The sequence below is a fragment of the Mesoplodon mirus genome (assembly GCF_964341445.2).
Source record: "Mesoplodon mirus genome assembly, chromosome: 8".
Taxonomy (NCBI): Eukaryota; Metazoa; Chordata; class Mammalia; order Artiodactyla; family Ziphiidae; genus Mesoplodon; species Mesoplodon mirus.
This window is the reverse complement of record NC_138984.1, coordinates 60,709,600-60,728,610: the sequence shown is the minus strand read 5'-3', so window position 1 is coordinate 60,728,610 and position 19,011 is coordinate 60,709,600. Positions and strand designations below refer to the sequence as shown.

Genomic DNA, 19,011 nt, shown 5'->3' with positions numbered 1-19,011 from the left:
CCCACTTTATGAAGGCGTCAGACAGTCTGTAAGCAAAAAGGCAGAGCCTCCAACTGAGACAGGCCCTGCTAATAAGTGGCTTCTAGTAAAAAGAAAAAAAAAGAAGCCAGCTTTAACATATGCAACAGGTCTCATATCACAAATATTTACTTCTTTTGTGTTCTATCTTCTTTCTTTTGGAGCACCGTCATCAAGGATGTCACCTTGAAACACCATAAGTAGTGGAAGAGAGACCCTTCATGTGCTCAAGGCCTTTCATTTCTTCACTGTGGGGTTGCCCTTGTAAATATCTCATCACAAGCCTGTTTCTCCTGCTGGACTGTGAATTCCATGAAAGTGGTAGCATGTTCTGTTCATCTTATTGTCTCTAACTTTCAATGTATTGTGTCCATAAGAAGTTATTCAGGGCTTCCCTGGTGGCACAGTGGTTGAGAGTCCGCCTGCTGATGCAGGGGACACAGGTTTGTGCCCCGGTCTGGGAAGATCCCACGTGCCGTGGAGCGGCTGGGCCCGTGAGCCATGGCCGCTGAGCCTGCGCGTCCGGAGCCTGTGCTCCGCAACGGGAGAGGCCACAACAGTGAGAGGCCCGCGTACCGCAAAAAAGGAAAAAAAAAAAAAAAAAGTCATTCAATACGTACTTGGAGAAAAGGTTGTTCTATTCCAGTACTGCTCTTAGTGAACTGGGAGATTCTGGACAAACCACTTCATGGTTTTAGCTTCAGTTTCCTCATGCTACTTTAAACATTTGACAAAAAAAATTAGCAAAAGAGGTGATATATTCGAAAAAATTAAAAAAATATTTTTATAAAAAGCATGTATTTGCAAGGTGCAGGTTTGGGCACTTCTTGCAATACACACTAAATTATCTGAATAATAGAATTATTATATGATCTACAATAGTTTAATTGAAGTTCTCTTATTCTGACAGACAGAAGTTGTGTGATCTTATGTTAAAAATCATTCACAAGAATGTTAATTTCTATAATTTATATAACACATTAAATGTTGAAAAATAACAAAGCAATTACTTCAGAAAGTATTGAATATATTTCTGTTTCCTTATAATTCTGACTTTATATCAGCAAAAGTACCTCAGTGAGCGCTCATACCTGCTGTGATAAGTAGAGACTAAACCACATATTGTCAATAGAGGCAAGCTGCACAAACTGGGCACACAAATAGAAAATAATAATGTTGAAGAAAGTGTAATTAATTAATTCAAGCTTCAAGATAAGATCACTGGATCCTGCTGACCCTACATGTTAATCAGTTGATTAATTGCCACAATTATAATAATTATATGGTGCAAATCTAAGTACACTTAATGATAGTGCAGACAGAGTTAAAAGTTCTTTTCAATCTGCATATCTTTTCTCTTTCTTGAATCAAAGGAGTTGGTTTCATTTACTTTAAGGATATTTTTTGGTTTGTAGAGCTTTTGTCAAAATTAGTCAAGGTTTAAATTTGCTTGTCCTGTTAACAATTTTTGGTCATTTCTCAATGATCTGTTTAAAAATTTAAAACAATCTCACCTCTGAAATAGTAATTTTACATTATACATATTCATCAAATCATATTACCTTTTTCACATGTGGAAATCCCAATTTTAGGCTTTAATATTTTTTTTGCTACACACACACACACACACACACACATGCATCAGTATATATGACGGTATCTTGGATTTTGCCAAATATTTCATTCTGAACACTCTCAACTTCTGATCAGCTATTAGGTGTTCCAACAGCTGTATTCAGTTCGGTTATCCTGGAATAATTTCTTGCAGCACAAAGGTACACTGAACTGTCTTGCTCTGGTCTATAAGAGCAATGCCAGGAAGAAAAATCAGTTCATAGATGAGTTGTGCTTGGTCCGGTCTTCTACTGCATGCAAAACAGTCATCATAGCTTCTCTATTTCTGTCAAATACAGTTTTGTTCTCTTGGTCATGCATGTTTAAAATCTGACCATAACTGTCTATCCAAGTTGCCATTAAATCTTTGCAAATTTTCTTTTTTGTTGTTCATCTTTCTTATCTATACTTTCTTCTTTTCCTTTTTTTTACAAAACAGTCACAGATTTTCAAGTTGGTGAGAAGCTTAGAACTCATCTAGCTACTAGATGCTTCTTAAACTTTTGCATGCAGATGAATAACCCGGGGAGCTTGTAAAAAAGGAATTCCTGGGCTCCTTTCCCAGAGATTGTCATTCAGAAAGTCTGGAATCAGGCCCCAGAATTTTTATATCTAACAGGATCCCAGGTGATTCTGATGCTACCAGTCTTCAGACCACATTCTGAGTAGCACATATTCTATAAATTTTTGCAAGGTCACATATCTTCTGAGAATCTTGTCCCAGAAAATACACAGGTGCACATATACAGAAACCTGGCCAACACTTTGGGCAGTGGATCATGAACCTCTTGCATATCTACGTATCTCAATTTCAGAATTTTGATATGGTATACTTTCATTACTTTAGAGAGAAAAAACTGAGTCCATGAGTGGTTAGTTTACTTGTCCAAGGTCATACTCGACTGGTAGCCAGGTATAATGCCAGGTGGATAACACAATAGGGTTTTATGTCTCCTGTATCTCCTCTTAAATACATCTTGTCAATTACCACAAAATAATTTCTCTAAAAAATATTTTTTAGTTTTTCACTACTTTCCTCAAAAATGTTTAATGGGGTTTTCTCTGCTGTGGATCAAAATGAAAACCCTTCTGTAGTACTGAATTCTGTGCAATTAATTAGTTAATTTATTGACCAAATATTTACTGAGTAGCTTTTCTGTGGAAGGTACGGTGTTAGGCGGGAGGGTACAGGATCAAATACTACAGTTGCGGGCTGCAACCTTCATGGAATTTATAACACTGGCTTAACTGTATCTCCACTCCTTACCTTCTGTTGTTATCTCCACAATCTTTACTGCTTCTTATTCAGATTCTTCACTCTCCCCAGAATAACACATTCATCTCAGGGCTGGAGCCGGTACTTATGTTCTTTCCCTGACTGACTTTTCAAACACCACATAAACTGAATGACTCCACAGTGAAGTTATTGCAACCACTGTACATTTCTCTCTCTCTTCTGTAGAGTGTTCATTGTCTTTATCCCTTGTTGTGCCATTAGATCATACAGGGTCGCATATTCTTCTCTAGTTTAGAGAATTTACCTCTTACTTCTTCAGTATCCCACTCAAGGATTGCACACCTTGTTTTGGGGTAAGACGCTGTGATGCCAACAGACTATGTACAGAAGGAACATAGTCTGTACATGTTCTCCTTTTTGGCTTCATCAGGGAGAAAGGACAGAAATCAATGGTTCCCGAATCTGACTGCACATCAGAATCACCTGAGAATTTTAGTAAAAATTTCTCAACCTCATCTCAGGCACACTGAATCAAAATCTAGCAGAATGGGTCCAGGAATCTGTTTCTATGATGGTGATTTGGGTCAAAACCACTTTTGGGATCCTCTAGAGTAACTGCTTCTGGGATCTCTCACAACACCGTCAACTCGCCCTCTTTTTATACTTTTTAGTTTTAGTTTTTTTTTTATTATTACAGATGTACTTATTGAAGAAACTTGAAGAATATAAAAAAAATAAAAAATGAAGGCTATATAGCCAATCAGAGACAACCCCTGTTAATATTTGAAATAAATACTTTGTCCTTTCTCTACTTATAAATAATTACATACATATTTTAAAATAGGTTAATACCTGTACATCCTTATGCTCTCTTTTAATATTTACTGGCATTTTACCTTGTAAGTAATGCTTTCTATAACATAATTTAACAACTGTATAATATTTCATTATACGAATGTGCCATAATTTAACTTTCCCCAAATTTGGACAAATATGTTACTTTTACATTGTTCACAATTATAAATAACATTTCTATGAGCAACTTTGTACACATACTTGTGCATATCTATAACAATTTCCTAAGGTAAGTTTCTAGATATGTAGTAGCCAATACAAAGGTATGCAGATTTTTAAACCTTCTGGTGTATATGTAGTTAAAATGCCCTCAAGAATGTTGTAAGACTTCCAGTTCTAAGTAGCTAACAATTCTTGCCTCATCATGAACTTTAGCTGGCATTTCATCTGTAGCCAAGTGTTTATATGATCAGCAGTTCTTTACAGGTATCATCAACTTATACCTGTACAGCATACTCCATTATGTGGAAACTGCATCTTTTGTTAAGGTTATTAAATTTTTGGCTATCTTCCTTGCAGGTTGCCACCAATGTTAGAGAAAAGACATCTCCAAAATAATTGATCTCCTGAAGTAAACTTTGATGAGATGTAACATTAAAGCTAAAAACCCGAGGCAGGAGAATGCTATTTTCTTGCGCGATACCTTATTCTGGCCATCTGTTTAACAAATATCTGGTTCCAAAGAGTGTCAATTAAAACTGATGACAAATCTTAATAACATCGACTTGTGAATATCAGCAAGACCAACTTTGTGCTATTCGTGTAGTTATCTTACGGCAGTTGAGGTACCACCAGATTTTACATGGATACACTGAGTGGTTTTTGCTCTCTCTCTCTCTCTCTCTCTCTTTCTCTCTCTCTCTCTCTCTCTGCTTTTAACCTCTCAGAACAAGTAATCCAGAACACCCACTGTTAAGCAAGTTTGTAAAACACAGTACAGCTTAGCATTGGGAAATCCCAAATCCGGTGCCAAGAAGTTCATGAATATAGTAATGAACCCTCCCGTGTCAAAAGTGAGCACTGTTTAACAGAGCAAGTAGGAATGGCCCTCGGGATGCTCTGCAGCTGGGGTTTTTCTATTGCAAGAGAGCAGAAACTGCATGATGGTAGTAGTTGTAACACCAGCTCCTGTAAAGGCTATCTACTCAGTCTGCAAAGTAAACTAAAAGGAATGGCTGCTCACATTTGGTCCTGATGCCACCGACATAAGAAACTCAGCAACAGGAGCAGTAAAAGAGGAATTTGGTGGCAGATGGAAAGGTCTGTGGGAAGTGTCCACCCAGTTTTGTTTGGCCCATATTCTGAAACAACTAGAGTAAACACTTAGTGTCGTAATTTATACACATATCAGTACCAATAAATCAGAATCATGCAAACAGTCATGTTTATTATATTCTTGTTGCTTAATATTCATGACAGTAATTTATTTTTATAGTACAGTTTCACTGTTTTCTCCGCCATTGCCCTGCACTGAAGTCGGGCAAGTTGTATTAGCAGGAGTTCAGGTAACCCTTTGAATACTGCAAAAGTTCACTAGCCTTATCAAAATACTTTATTTGCTCATTTAACTTCCCCTTTCTTCTCTCATAAATTTTTAAACCACCAAGATGAAGACTTTGTAAATTATATGGTAATACCATTTTGACATACAGAAAATATGAAGACTAGAGTCAGCATATTCCTCTGAAGGTAGCTGTAAAACAGAGCTTTAAAGGCAGATAAGAACATCTGGAGAGATGTAAGCAGTTAATTCTTAAATCTGCTCTCAGTAAAATGGGCTATATTAAGCACGGTTTCCTCCTCTCTTCTTACTCACCTACCTCACCACCAGTCCTTGCCACTCCCCCACTTCAGCAGTCCATTGCTGCTAATTACAATGGATTGATAAAGGAGGAATTACATGAAACAACCAACACAAAGCACGTTATGCTTTTGCATTCACCTAGTGCTGCAGCTACAAAGATACTGAAACACCACTCCTACCCCAGAGATCCTTAGGTCAGATTAAGAGATGGAAAACAATATTGTACAGTTCTATACCTAGACATGAGACAGCTTAAACTCAGTTTCATACTTAAAAATTCAACAGAGATAATTTATGATTAATCATCAGAGAAAAGAGTCACAAACATATAAGCCTGGAAAACCAATTTTATAAAAAAATAACTCCCAGTTAACAGCACTCTCCAGGTCGGTGTATTTTTCTGTGTGTTTGCTCTGTTTCAACAAAGATGTGAAACATTTTTTAAAAAGTGAACGATCATTGCATGTGAGTGGACATAGTATCAGTATTTTAACTCTGGTTGGGCTTTTTCTGTTATGAATATGATGGGTTGAAATAGTGAATCTATTTTATAGACTCCATGAAAATATATTCTAGCACATGACATGAGAGTCAAAGCAAAGCTTTGTTGTAGTTCTACCTTTCAATTAAATAACATATATGATGAAAGTTGTAAGAAATTTTATGTTATTTCTTAATTCACTTGTTAGAGAATGTAATAAGGACATAGTGCCTTGTTTCTACACTTTAAGCATTTTTTTCTTCATCTGCTAGGAGTGTTTGAATTTCACTGGTGCTTAATTTAATTTTTAAAAGTTTTTCCAGTGACCCAGGCATGAGAATGAGTACCTGTAATGTTGCCTTGGATACAGAAAGCAATAAAAAATTTTGTTGAATTTGTTTTAAGTTGAACAGCCAGGACAGAAGCCTTTCTTAAATAATGAGGTTTTGAGACCATGTGTATGAGCATAGCAATTTATTCATGTTCTATTTAGTTTCCTTTCATTATAATTCTTGACAACAGAGTCTTCATCTGAGCCACATCTAAATCTACTAATTATCTCATTTCTAAGTAGACTCTTGCTATCACTTTGTCCAAATTAGGCAAGACTGTTAGTTTCCTGGTTAAGAACAACAGCTTTGGAGTCTTCCAGATAGGGGTTCAAATCTCAGTTCTGCAACTTTCCAGCTGGTAGCCTTAGGCACGTTATTTAATGTCCATGAGCCTCAGTTTTCTAAATTGAAATAATGGGAATAATAACATCACAAAGGAGTGTTTTTTTGTTTGTTTGTTTGTTTTGCGGCACGCAGGCCCCTCACTGCTGTGGCCTCTCCCGTCGCGGAGCACAGGATCCGGACGCGCAGGCCCAGCGGCCATGGCTCACGGGCCCAGCCGCTCCGCGGCACGCGGGATCCTCCCGGACCAGGGCACGAACCCGCACCCACCGCATTGTCAGGCGGACTCCCAACCACTGCGCCACCAGGGAAGCCCAGGAGTGTTTTAAATACTAATTTAAATGGCAAACCGTACCTATCGTACTGGGCTTTATCCAAGTGAAAATATGGTAAGTAAACCATAAATTAAAACTGTAATTATATGACCAGTTTCAGGGTTTATTTATATATTAACATTACTCTATTAGTTTACAATATTTATAGTTTAAATTAATTCTTAAAACTGTCCAAATGTCTAAAGAATTACATTTTGTAAATTTTTTTTTTTTTTTTTTTTTTTTTTTTTTTCGGTACGTGGGCCTCTCACTGTTGTGGCCTCTCCCGTTGTGGAGCACAGGCTCTGGGCGTGCAGGCTCAGCGGCCATGGCTCACGGGCCCAGCCGCTCCGCGGCATGTGGGATCTTCCCGGACCAGGGCACAAACCCGTGTCCTCTGCATCGTCAGATGGACTCTCAACCACTGCGCCACCAGGGAAGCCCACACTTTGTAAATTTTTAACGCCCCTCTCTACAATTCTTCTTAATGGCACAGCATTTGAAATTCTTCCCAAAATGTTATAAAATTGTTCTCTCTCATTGCCCCATTGTTCCAAATGGCCTTCCAGTCTATGCTATACAGTCTTGAAATGCACTCAAGGACCTGGATGTGGGTATGGAATACACATTGTTCAGATTTGCAAATGTCATAACTCTGAGAGGAAGAGTGAGTGATGAGACTGAAGGATTTATGGTTAAAAACTTGGATTTTGGTCCCAGTTCCAATTGTTATGTGACTCAGGTGAGATGAGTCTTGTGACTATGCAAAACTTAAAACTTAAAGCAAAACTCCACTGCCAGTGTTATTGTTTTGACAGCCTGGGATCATGAGGAAAAAAGCACAATGGGTTGCATGCATATTTCTGCACGTAGGTTAAAAAACACACAAAATTAATACGAGAAAGAAATGGGTAAAAGTGACACCTGGAAGTTTAAATTCAATTTTAGACCCCCATAATATAATTAAATAATATTAATAAAGAGCTAATTAAATCGTGTGTGGCAGTAATAGAAAGATATTGCCAGAATAAGGGAAGAAACTTCATCCTACACTGATTAAGTTGTACAACTAAAATATTCATTCAAGGATGATTTCTGTTATTGCCTGAAAGTTTTTGTTCCTCCCAGCCCCCCAAATTCTTATGTTGAAACCCTAACTTCCAACGTGATGGTATTTGAAGGTGGGGCCTTTGGGGGAGGTCATTAGATGCTGGTGAGGTCATGAGGGTGGGGCCTCATGATGGGATTAGCATCCTTCTAAGAAGAGGAAGAGACCAAACTTACTCTCTCTCCACCACATAAGTATACAGTGAGAAGGTGGCCATCTACAAACCAGGGAGTGAGCTTTACTGGAACCCAACCATGCTGGCCCACTGATCTCAGACTTCCAGCATTCAGAACTGTGAGAAATACATTTCTGTTGTTTAAGTCACCCAGTCTATGGTATTTTGTTATGGCAGCCCAAGCTGACTAAGATAATTTCTAAACTTTAGAGGGGCACACTTGGAAGAGTGTGATCTTAATTCTTGAGAATTATTGAAAGAACAGAGAAAGAAAGGAGAATACTAAACAGAGGTTGGAGCTTATGTTTTAGGTCTTTTCAAATATTAAGGAACTGTTAGAGACAGATGCTGTTTGGATTCTGACATTGACCAATGTGATTCTTCTAGTTATGTTCTAGTTGGTCTGCCTTTCCCCTTTGTGGAGAACTCTGGGTCTTCTACTTGGCTAAGACATATTCATTTAGGGGTCAGCTCTCAGAAGCCCTGAGCATTACAGATCCTAGCATCATAGATAGGGGTTTCAGAGGTCTTTCTGTGTCTAATATTGCTCAGGATGATTTTTTCCTAAAACATTTTCATAACAAAGCACAAAGGAGTAGAAATTTCAAAAAAATATTTCAATGATGTAATAGTTCCTTCTTAGGTACCAATTAGATAGTCAGAGAATAATACACAAAAGGTGTCAAAGAACAATCTTACCATGGTGCTTAGAGTTAGGAACCTGGAGGAGAAGCTCAAAAGATCATTGATTTCATGTATTGGAAGGACAGTATTAGCCTTTAAACTAGCATGACAGACAGCAATAACTGGGTCTACCCATCCGTTACTTGGCAGACAAATGGACTTGAGATCTGAAAGAGTCAACCTTTCACCTCCTGGACGCTCCAAATGAGAAGTAAAAGAGAAAGGGGCCAAGAGCTGATTGGTTAGACAGTAATCATGGACTCAGGGCCTTAGACGTTTACCCTTTTAGAGTTTCAATTTTCTGAAAAGTGAAGGTGTTGCATGAAATAAAAGGGACTGCGCATTCAAATAGAAAACTATAAGTCAATGAAAGAAGGAAACTCATAATTATCCAGTGCAACTTTTTTCTATCGTGCATGGATTTTTAAAAAATATGTGTTTGCTTTTGTTTTTTCAAGCATATTTTTACTTACAAAACCAGCACTGCTACTTGCTTTCTATAAAAGGGTATCCATTTTCCATGTTTCTGTTTCCCAAAGTGTAGGTAGAAAATGTGTGAGTCGATCCTTAGGGAAAGGCTCCAATCTCCAAAGCACATGGCAATTCTCAGCAAGTATACTGAGCTGTTCCAACATGAGCAGAATTCCCCCAGGAGATGTATAGTACTCTGGCAGACATCACTTCTAAAGTTTAACTCTCCAAAACAATAAAGAGTGAGCCAATGAAGACATGCTGCATTTCAAGGAGCCTGTGATAGCCCTAGAAGCTATTAGAAGAAAACTCTGTTATCAACTGAGAGGTGGAGAATTAGAGTAAGGACAGGTGCCTGAGTCGATGAGAGCATGTGCCTGCCTGTGAGCAAGCAAGAGGAAACAGGGTAAGGGATCAGTTCTCACCCCCCATCAAGGTTCAAAAATGGCTCAGGGAGATTAATAGGAAAGTTCTCTTGAGATAATTGTGAAAGTTTTTTTCTTTTTGGCCGTACCGCATGGCTTGTGGGATCTTAATTCCCCAACCAGGGATTGAACCGGGCTCTCGGCAGTGAAATCGTGGAGTCCTAACCACTGGACCGCCAGGGAGTTCTCCAAAATAAGTCTACCTTTTAAAGCTAGAATGTCGTAAGTTGTGAGAGCTGAAAAGAAAAATAATGAAACATTTCAGCTTTGGAGAATGAGTGTGTGTTAGTGTGTGTGTGTGTGTGTGTGTGTCCCTGTGTCTATGCGTGTGTATGAGGAGAAATGACTTCTTGTAGCATATGGTTTAGTTGACAACTCTTTGAATGTTTTTTCTGTGAGAAAGATCTACAGTGTTATGAATATGTGCACAGGCTAGTGTCTAGCCTCCCCCTTTCACACCCTAAACTCCTCTCCTGCCAATGAGCCTATAAACTTCACAAGAGAAAACACAGGAACACCATCAGCAAGGAAGCTAATTTCCCAATTGGGAGAAGGCATTACTTTGAAATTGTCTTTTCTGGTGTCACTATCAATGTCACATTTACTAATATCCAGTAGAAGTAAGGTAGCGTCAGGTTAGAGAAGATGGTTAGCCTCTGAGTTATGATTAAGATGTATGTTCTATAATGAAGTGACAGGCTTTGGAATAATCAGGTGGAGTTGGGCCTGGGAACTGCTGACAGAACAAAGGAGAGATGTCATGAGATAAAGAAAAGTGGGAGTTGCTGGATCTCAAAGCAAGAGAATATCCTGGATTATTATCTTAAACATATTTGGTGCTGTCTGGAATTCTGGAAACAAATATTAAAGCAGAATAAAGATGGTCATATGTGTCACTTGAGACACGTTATTGGAGGAGTGGAAAGATTGTGGGAATGGACGGGAAGGTCATTTGAGAGCACGGCCTGAAGGATAGGCTGATTGTACACTGATTTGATATTACTAGCTGACGTTCACTGAATGTCACATGCCAGAAACCCGTAAATAAGTGCCTTGTCATAATTAGCATTTCATTAAACTCCCTGCAATCCCCATGGGGAAGATACTACTTTTACATCCTTTCTCTAGATGTAGAAATTGAGGTGAAGAGAGGTTGAGGACTTGCTCAAGGTCTTAAAGGTAGTAAATAGTGGACTCAGAATTTGAATGGAGGTGGTGGTGTGCCCCGCAGGTAGAAATGTTAGCTTCTCTGATGAGGTAGGCCTCACTGAAAAGTGAACATGTGAGTGGCAACATGGGGACATACCTGTAGCAGAGGGGTTGAGCAGACAAAGACCCTCCATATACCTGGGGTATTCAAGGAAAGGCCAGGAGATCAGCGGGCTTGAAGGACATGGTCCAGGCAAGAGAGCTTTCAGGTAACCAGACATGAAGGGCTTTGAAGACCTCACAAAGAATTTGGCTTTTCCTCAAAAGGAAACGGCAAGCCAGTTGCATCATTAGCTTATCCTTATAATTAGAACCACGCTGGACTGGGTGAGAGAAAAGAAACCTACTGGGGAAATAGGAGAGGTCATCCTCCCAGAAATGTGGCCAGAATCAGAGTTGGGAGTGGGTCGGCAAAAAACTTTTTGGAAGGTCTCTCTGTGGTGATCACAAAGCAGTACTGGTATTAACCTGAGAATGTGAAATGAGACTGGCATCTCAAAGGCCACAAACCCTCATTTTCATTAGGATCTATTGATGCTGTGACCCTGATAACAGCCGATGAAAACCAGTGACCTAAATCTACATTAGAGGACAGGGTCACGATAACTGTTTTCCACTGAGGTACTGAGGAGAAATTCTTCATTTTGCTATTTATTTTTTAAAAGCATCTCTCTTCAGTGGGAAGAGATGCTCAGGAAGCTGACTCATGAAGGCTGACTGGCTGATCGCTCAGCTTGAAGTTTATTGCTTTGAAAACTGACCTCATAAGGATATGGAAGAAAGAAGTGTAAGAAAGTTTTAAGGAAAAGCAAAAAGACAAGCACCACATTTTCTAATGGAGCTGATGTGTTACCACTCAATTAATTTCAGCATCAAGGTCCAATTTTAGTTCTGAATCACCTTCTAGTTTTACTTATAAAGGACTTTTCATTAAGCCAAATTAAGTAGATGGAGGTCCAGTTGTTTATTATCTAGCACTAAACCATTCCTACAAAAAGACACCTGTGCAAGCCATTTGGCTCTAGTCAACTATTTTTTTTTTACAATTTAATTATGAATATAATTAGAATGAGTTAAGAGACAAGCTAGGCATCAGCCATAAAATTTCTAGTTTGCTAACACACGCGCACACACACACACACACACACACACTGATTAAAAAGCAACCACAACAAAAACCCCGCCAAGTCTGTGAGCTTGCAGTGGAAACTGTAGTAAAAGGGGAGTATTTGTAAAATCTACCTTTATTTTAATTTCAACTTTCCTTGAAATGGTGCTGTAGAGAATATTTTTCTACTACATTATTTTTATATCTCTGGTTTCTCTGTGGTGACCCTTTAAACCCTGCTTTTTCCTTTCTCTGGTCTTAAGGTAATTTGTCACTATCATGCTTTCATGTTTAGCAACTATTCGTAGTCAAGTGCCTTGCAAGCTCTGTTTCTTTTCTCCCAAAGACTGTCATCATGGAGTTGATGATGCATCAGAAATAGTTTGACCAAAGGGCAAGATAAAGTCAAGAGTAAAGAAAATACTTGCCAATATACTTGACTAGTTTTTTTTCCCAATTACTTATTGAAAGTATACTTTAAAGGTAAAATGGCATGATGGCCATAGGAAAAAAACCATTAAGACATGCAGTAGATACTTTCTGACATAGGGCAATGTCTCTAATTTAGATCATTTTTATACAAGGATGGTGTGACTGTCAGATGTATAGTAGGATGAGTTATATTTAAGGACTAGGCATGGGGTATGCTCTACCTTTGGTGCCTTGATTTTAAAGATGCTTATTCAACTTATGGATACCATTTCTCACAATTTGTTTCACTGCTTAACTGATCAGTGTGTAGCAAAAGTAGGCATAAATATTGTCTTCAAATGAGTGTGTGACTACAACCTTTAAATTGAAGACTTGTATGAAGCATCTTTACTGTCTCAGTTTGTTGCTGGCTTGCCTAATCTCCAAGTGTTATATACATAAATACATATATATATATGTGTGTGTATATGCACATATATTAAATAAACATGATATATAACAAATATGATGCATAATAAACAGGATATATAATAAACATTATATGCATAATATTACTTAAGAGTAACTGAAAACGAGGATAAGGGGACTGCTCTTGGACCCACAAGGTTGTTTTGATCTTGGAGTTAGCATTGATTGCATTCCCATGATGGGGCCCTGCTCAAGGATGGGAGGAAAAGTAATTATTTTTATACACAAAAGGCAGCTTTGGAAATTTAGAATACAACAAATCAACAAACCCCAAATCATGCTGTAGCAAGAGCAGCACAGAGCTGAGGTGAAGGTGACCAAAGTGAAATTATCAGATAGTCCTTGAATAAATGAGCTTTGGCCCAGGCTTGAGACAAATCTCTAAGCCTATCCCACACAAATAATAGATAAAACATCTTGTAAGGAAATTCACAAGGTCATTTCTCTTTATTTCCTGCTCATCTACTAATCAACCTATGGTTTCACTGTTATCTCAACTCTGATGATTCTTTAGATTTGAGACAGGAAGATGAAAATTGATGGATGAAGCACATTTGTGACATGGGTGTAGAGAGGGTGTAGGCAAAAAAAAAAATGGCTCCATAAAGATGTCCATACTTTACTTCCTAGAGCCTGTGAATATGTTACTTTACATGATAGAAGAGATTTTGTAGATATGATTAAATTAAGGACCTTGAGATGGGGAAGTATCCTGGATGATCCAGGGGGTGCCCAATGTAATCACAAAGGTCCTCAAAAGTGGAAAATGGACTGAGGAGAAAGTCAGAGGGAGACTGACTGACTACAGAAGAGGTCAGAGTGATGTGATGTCATGTCATGCTGCCTGTGAAGGGGGTGGAAGGGGACCACTGGCTAAGGCATGCAGGCAACCTCTAGAAGCTAGAAAAAGCAAGGAAGTGGATTCTCCTGCAGAGCCACCAGAATATAGTCCTTCCGGCACTCTGATTTTAGCTCAGTGAGACTAAGCTTCAGACTTCTGTCCTATAGAAATATGTGGTAATACATGCCGCGGAGCGGTTGGGCCCGTGAGCCATGGCCGCTGAGCCTGCGCGTCCGGAGCCTGTGCTCCGCAACGGGAGAGGCCACAACAGTGAGAGGCCCGCGTACCGCAAAAAAAAAAAAAAAAAAGAAATATGTGGTAATAAATCACTGTTATTTTAGGCCACTGAGTTCAAGGTAATTTGTTACAGCTGCAAAAGGAAGCTAATACACATGTCCTATAGGAAAGAGTGCCTCTAATTCAGAAAACACAAAGAAATCTGAACACCCTGAAGCAGCCCTGGAAGCACCACTCCAATATGAATTAGAATGGCAGAAGCCTCTAGAAAGAAGTCATCCTGGTAAATCGGGACTCTGTGCAATAGTGTCAGAAATGAGTAAGGACATTATAAAAGAAAAAAAGCAAAGAAAAAGAAAAGCAATTACAGACACCAGGAAAAAAATAAATAAAAACTCTGCACAAGAAAAGCACAATCCAACTATAAAGGGAACCAAATGTGGCCAAGAGTTGAAGCAATTTTTGGAGTGTAATAAAATAGATTCTATTGGACTTGGTGAGGAATACTCTTTGACAAGTGTAGGGATTGTGACAGTGAAGTCTAAAGAAGGAATCTTTGTGAAACCTCTTGGACAGGTAATGAACAAGACTTACAAACTCATAGTAATGCAAATATCAACGCTGTTTATTAGTTTTCTAATTGGTCAAACTATTAAAATTTAAAGGAGTTAATAACCAGTGATTGTGAAAGAAAGGAAGAGAGGTAAATGAAAGGGTAGAAAGGAAAATATACTTACCTTACAAAGGAAAGTTAGGAGTTACTGTAGAATGCTGAATGAAACAAGAAACAGAGGTTTATGTGTATTATTCAACATCCACATATAATAATATGAGTATCAAATGCTGGAGGAAGTGAAGTAGAATAAATTAATATTTCATATTAGGTATTATCTATAGTAGATAAGTCAAGAAGTAGAGATATTATCCAGAGTTATGAAAGTAGCTACTACAAGAGATGAAAACTGAAATAGTTGAAGGAGGTTTCCTCTCATGAATAGGCCTGGGGATGTGAAGTGATAGGGCCTAATCCATCACTTTCCATCATAAACTCCTCTGTAGAATCTGGTTTGGTGCATGTTGTAATTTGATAAGTGAAGAACTGTAAAAAGGAACATTAATAACACTTCAACTTGAAACAGGTACTCATATGAAATAGGAAAGTAACATTGTATATATCTAAATGAATTTCAAAAGGGGATGGGTGAACAATTGGTTATAAAAATCATACAGTGGAGGGTTAAAATGTACTCAAAGAGGGCAATATTTAAAGCACTGATGCTTTTAATATCTAATAGTAAATATTGAAACATAGCTCACTCTTGGAAAGTTTTAACTTATTTTTAACCTAGAACTCCAATACTAAAATTTCTGATCATTTAATTCTAACCTTGGTAAAAAAAAAAAAAGACAGAAATGACAAGATCTTATATAGAATGATATGGGATACATAGGTTTTATATAGGATGATGCAACAGACAGATATTTGGCAACAGCTAGTTAGTTATTCTTCCAGCAAGATTTCTTTTAGATAAACAGTCCCAGAAATGCAATGTAGGATGATGGAAAGTATTTATGTTTTAGAGTCTGCAGCTTAATGCTAAACCTAATCTTCTGAGCCATGTGAACTTGGGAAATATTTTGTGACTTACTTTATTCCTCTGAAAAATAAATTTCTTTCAAATCATTTATTGAGCACCTAATATAAAGAAAATGTTATGTTGTATTATTCTCATAGTAACTTTATGAGCTAGAAATTACTTTCCACGTGATTTTTCCATTTCTTCTGTGTCTCCTGTGTTATTTTCAGAAATAAATTAGATAATTATAAAAAGTGTCAACAAGTTTTCCTCCTCTCTTTCCCTTTCCCAGGAATTTTGGAAAAATGCAGATAGTAAAATAGAAAAGACACTGTTTGCTGTCTCTTTTCTTTGGATCTGTAGAGGTACCAGAACAAAAGAGATGGGAATAGAGGTAAACTTAGTACATTTCATAGGATTTAGATGTACTGGAAACGTCCAGGCCCCCTGCAGGCTTTTAGTCACAAGATTGCATCACCTATCATAAAACTCTAAAGCCATGTTTTTGTACTGAGTTCACACTTACAGTATTAATCATGCCTTCAGCACAAGTCATTTCCAGGGAATTAAGTCCTTGCAGTCAGTGGGTTAAATCCCCATGAAATAACCTGCAGGTGACCCAGTTGCATTGACCTCAAGTATAGAATTTCAGATCAATAGCTGCAGTACTTGGATCCTGAAATATGAAACAATCACTAGTGTTTTTGTTACCCCAATGCGTGTTATCAGACAGGGAATCACTATGGCAATTGTTGGTTCTTATCATATTAATGCTTGTTTTTGGTCCAAAAAGAAACTACTTAAAAAAGTAAATGCCTTCTGTTCCCTCTTCTTGGAATATGTAATGATGACTTTCAAACGTATAATAAAAACTAACAGTATTTCAAATAGCACAAATGATCATTAATTGCTTGTACATGAAAAAACAGTTCTTCTTCAGAAGCAAAGCGTTCCAGTTGGATGCAAAATTCCTTTTGGTCTACTTACCTTTTCACTCTGTCATGAAAGGGTAACAGAAGGTCTCTCAATTTGGGGCCAAAGAGAAATCTTAAGCCTTCACAAACTGGGCTTGGGGGTAGTGAGACAGTAAAGGAAAATAACGTTATAGGTACATGAACCATGACAGTGACTGGCATGGAGTTTTGCTAGTGGCTAACCAGAAACCAGACATCACTTCAAGCATTTACACCAACAGAGGGAATACTTTTGATGCAGAGAACTGGTTACCCATGTGATGAAGAAGCTGAGAACCAAATAAGGGAGCCCGAAGTCACCAAGAAACCAGCCACTGCAGGAAGCCACTACCAGGCTGGAGGGACAAAGGGAGGAGGGTCCACATCACCAGATGGAAGATGGAACCAGAATGGGCTGAAGACATGGAGGACATGGATCCTCAGGTAGAGAAGTTATCTGAGGCAGATGGGTGGGCAAGGGAGAGGGGGTGGAGGATAAACTAAAAAACTGGTTGGTCTTTTCCTTCCCCCTCCCTCTGCCATCCATCACCAGAGACTTCCACTGACTGTAGCAGCAGGAAGCCAGCCCCCAAGAGCACCTCTGCGATACAGCTGGCTAGGGTCAACCTTCCACAGGTACAGAGCAAAGAAGTGATGGATGAAGATGGTCAAAGAAGCCTAGAGCCAGCCTATATGGACATCTCCCCTGCAGAAAGACCTCACCTGGCTGGTTCCTTTTCATAAAGAGTGAAGAATTCACGGGCAGGTCTGTTAAGCTTCTCATGGTATAGATTTTACAAGAGGCAGTGAGAGCTATGATAAAGCCCAGCACTTCTCTGGGACTGGATATGGATGTCCTTATATTTTGGAAACACTTTTTTACTCAGTTAGTGCACCGTGGAGTAAAAGTGCCTCCTCTGGTGTGGTTTTGCCATTTCCAAGGAACTATGTGGCCATTCTGCCATTACTTAAGGATATTTAAGCATGAACTACAACCTCAAGCTGACTTGAGAATTCAAGAACTAATGCCAAGGTTATGTCAAAAATGCATGGATTAGCAAACATATGTCCCTTTCCAACATCATATTTCTCAGCCATATTAGCCTCTTGGTTAGTCCCTCCATCTGACATATTAAAAATACTAAGTACTACATGAGTTAGGTAAGGCAAGCTTGCTGAGAGTGATTCTCCTTGCCTTGAGCAATGAGGGAAAAACTCCCGTCTCTTTGCTTCTAGATTACTTTCTCAAACAAAGCTCATCTGGAGAAACACCGTCAGCAATGGTTCAGTATCTTACATCTTTAAAGGACTTTCTAAAGCACTCTCTCATGCATTTTCTCCATAGCCTATTTGACAGGTGTTGGAAAAAGTCCTCTCAACAGCCATCAGTCACAACAGCATGCTGCCTACCTCAGTTCTGCTTTGTTAAGTTCTGACCATGCCCATACTTCTGAAATTCTGTCCAGTTTGGAGGCAAGTCTAGGACAGTCCAGAGATGGGCCTCCTCTTTATGGAAATTCAAAGGACACAACCTCACATGGGTTTGAGGGCCTGCTTCCCACATCTCTTAGACTAAGGGAATGGCTTGCCTAATATCTTCAGAATCAGGTTAACTAAAGGAAGCTTAAATGATGGGTATCCTACATCATAGCCCTCAAATCAGCACATGCACAAGTATATTTCCAAATGAGACAATTCTCACTTAAAAGTATGGCGACCACGATGTGAAATCTGTATGACTTCTTTAAATATACATAATCAGAAATATGTACCCAAATGCAAAATCCCCCAATGTCTTACCGGAACACTGTCTTCGCATTATGAGTGATCTTCCATGCTTGAGTGTTCCAAGATGGAATATCAGAATAAACTGTTATGGAAATTCATGCTTGTTTATTTTTTCTTTATTCCTCCTTTTAAAAAGAAGTTAAGAGAGCCTGGGAACTATAAAATACTGTTCTTCTTGAGAAGCAGAGGGCTCATGAAATAAAAACTCTGACAGGGGATATGAGATCCAGCCTCCCTTCAAAACCCGTATTTAAAGCACTGCTACTCTATTCAACAACAACAACATCTGAAATTGTGAGCAGGCAGCAAGAGAAAGACCTTGGGAGAATAAGCTGTGCTTTATTCCTCTTGATATCATTTTGCCAGAGCTTTAAACAAGCATGAAGACTTTTGTGAAATGAAAAACAGAATAAAAGGGCATATTGAGGGGCTGTTTCCAACAGGCTCCCCATATCCCACTCCCCCTAATGGGAACACTGTACACACAGCCATCCAAGATCAGACCTCCTAAGTAGAGCGTTTTTTTTTCTTGGAGATT

The 19,011-nt window shown here is 38.6% G+C and overlaps 1 protein-coding gene across 2 annotated transcripts in view; it reads right to left on the bottom strand.

Moving 5' to 3' along the window:
* ARHGAP15 (Rho GTPase activating protein 15) overlaps positions 1 to 19,011 on the bottom strand; it is a 618,249-nt gene that overhangs the window by 108,462 nt on the left and 490,776 nt on the right. The gene's annotated exons all lie outside the window — the stretch shown is intronic.